Source organism: Oncorhynchus mykiss, chromosome 10 (assembly GCF_057628025.1).
Source record: "Oncorhynchus mykiss isolate SJ-2025 chromosome 10, ASM5762802v1, whole genome shotgun sequence".
Lineage (NCBI taxonomy): Eukaryota > Metazoa > Chordata > Actinopteri > Salmoniformes > Salmonidae > Oncorhynchus > Oncorhynchus mykiss.
The window spans coordinates 59,641,977-59,645,000 of record NC_143031.1 but is presented as its reverse complement, the minus strand read 5'-3'; positions in this window follow the sequence as shown (position 1 = coordinate 59,645,000).

Here is a 3,024-nt window from a genome sequence, read left to right as displayed (position 1 = left end):
GTCAAAGGACACCAGAAACAAAATTGTAGACCTGCACCAGGCTGGGAAGACTGAATCTGCAATAGGTAAGCAGCTTGGTTTGAATAAATCAACTGTGGGAGCAATTATTAGGAAATGGAAGACATACAAGACCACTGATAATCTCCCTCGATCTGGGGCTCCACGCAAGATCTCACCCCGTGGGGTCAAAATGATCACAAGAACGGTGAGCAAAAATCCCAGAACCACACAGGGGCGCCTAGTGAATGACCTGCAGAGAGCTGGGACCAAAGTAACAAAGCCTACCATCAGTAACACACTACGCCGTCAGGGACTCAAATCCTGCAGTGCCAGACGTGTCCCCCTGCTTAAGCCAGTACATGTCCAGGCCCGTCTGAAGTTTGCTAGAGAGCATTTGGATGATCCAGAAGAAGATTGGGAGAATGTCATATGGTCAGATGAAACCAAAATATAACTTTTTGGTAAAAACTCAACTCATCGTGTTTGGAGGACAAAGAATGCTGAGTTGCATCCAAAGAACACCATACCTAATGTGAAGCATGGGGGTGGAAACATCATGCTTTGGGGCTGTTTTTCTGCAAAGGGACCAGGACGACTGATCCGTGTAAAGGAAAGAATGAATGGGGCCATGTATCGTGAGATTTTGAGTGAAAAACTCCTTCCATCAGCAAGGGCATTGAAGATTAAACGTGGCTGGGTCTTTCAGCATGACAATGATCCCAAACACACAGCCCGGGCAACGAAGGAGTGGCTTCGTAAGAAGCATTTCAAGGTCCTAGAGTGGCCTAGCCAGTCTCCAGATCTCAACCCCATAGAAAATCTTTGGAGGGTGTTGAAAGTCCGTGTTGCCCAGCAACAGCCCCAAAACATCACTGCTCTAGAGGAGATATGCATGGAGGAATGGGACAAAATACCAGCAACAGTGTGTGAAAACTTTGTGAAGACTTACAGAAAACGCTTGACCTCTGTCATTGCCAACAAAGGGAGGGTATATAACAAAGTATTGAGATAAACTTTTGTTATTGACCAAATACTTATTTTCCACCATAATTTGCTAATAAATTCATTAAAAATCCTACAATGTGATTTTCTGTATTTTTTTCTCATTTTGTTTGTCATAGTTGAAGTGTACCTATGATGAAAATTATTATCTTTTTAAGTGGGAGAACTTGCACAATTGGTGGCTGACTAAATACTTTTTTGCCCCACTGTATATCATTGCGTTATTATAGCCGCATACAATCATGGTCTCTTTTTTGTTTTCTTGAGTAAGGCAGCTCCAAAATGCAGATGTTTAAGCCTAGCTCAGTGCTTTCTGTGGTAGTGGGGCAAGCCAGCAGAAAATACAGAGTGCCAGGCTGTGATTGGCTCAGTGTTCTGTCACTCATGGGGACACTACGTCACCGCCAAGTCTAAGGGTAGACCTTGAAAATTCAAGCCCTTTGGGTGCTGCCATAGAAATCACTTCTATGCTCGCTTCGAGGCAAGCAACACTGAGGCATGCATGAGAGCATCAGCTGTTCCAGACTGTGTGATCACACTCTCTGTAGCCGACGTGAGTAAGACCTTTAAAAGGGGTCAACAAACACGAGGCTGCGGAGCCAGATGCGTTACCAGGACGTGTGCTCCGGGCATGTGCTGACCAACTGGCAGGTGTCTTTACTGACATTTTCAACATATCCCTGGTTAAGTCTGTGATACCAACATGTTTCAAGCAAACCACCATAGTCCCTGTGCCCAAGAACACAAAGGCAACTTTCCTAAATGACTACAGACCCTTAGCACTCACGTCCGTAGCCATGAAGTGCTTTGAAAAGGTTGGTAATGGCTCACATCAACACCATTATCCCAGAAACCCTAGACCCACTCCAATTTGCATTCCGCCCAAACAGATCCACAGATGATGCAATCTCTATTGCACTCCACACTGCCCTTTCCCACCTGGACAAAAGGAACACTTATGTGAGAATGCTGTTCATTGACTACAGCTCAGCGTTCAACACCATAGTACCCTCAAAGCTCATCACTAAGCTAAGGATCCTGGGACTAAACACCTCCCTCTGCAACTGGATCCTGGACTTCCTGACAGTCCCCTCCTGTACCGCCTGTTCACCCCTGACTGCATGGCCAGGCATGACTCCAACACCATCATTAAGTTTGCAGACGACACAACAGTGGTAGGCCTGATCACCGACAACGACGAGACAGCCTATAGGGAGGAGGTTAGAGACCTGGCCAGGTGGTACCAGAATAACAACCTATCCCCCAACGTAATCAAGACTAAGGAGATGATTGTGGACTACAGGAAAAGCAGGACTGAGCACGCCCCCATTCTGATCGACAGGGCTGTAGTGGAGCAGGTTGAGCGCTTCAAGTTCCTTGGTGTCCACATCAACAACAAACTAGAATGGTCCAAACTCACGAAGACAGTCGTGAAGAGGGCACGACAAAGCCTATTCCCCCTCAGGAAACTAAAAAGATTTGGCATGGGTCCTGAAATCCTCAAAATGTTCTACAGCTGCAACATCGAGAGCATGGTTGCATCACTGCCTGGTACGGCAATTGCTTGGCCTCTGACCGCAAGGCACTACAGAGGGTAGTGCGTACGGCCCAGTACATCACTGGGGCTAAGCTGCCTGCCATCCAGGACCTCTACACCGGGCGGTGTCAGAGGAAGACCCTAAAAATTGTCAAAGACCAAGGCCATAGACTGTTCTCTCTACTATCGCATGACAAGCGGTACCGGAGTGCCAAGTCTAGGACAAAAAGGCTTCTCAACAGATTTTACCCCCAAGACATAAGATTCCTGAACAGGTAATCATATGGCTACCAGGACTATTTGCATTGTGTGGCCCCACCCCCCTTTTTACACTGCTGCTACTCTCTGTTTATCATATATGCATAGTCACTTTCACTATACATTCATATACATACTACCTCAATTGGGCCGACCAACCAGTGCTCCCGCACATTGGCTAACCGGGCTATCTGCATTGTGTCCCACCCACCGCCCGTCAACATCTC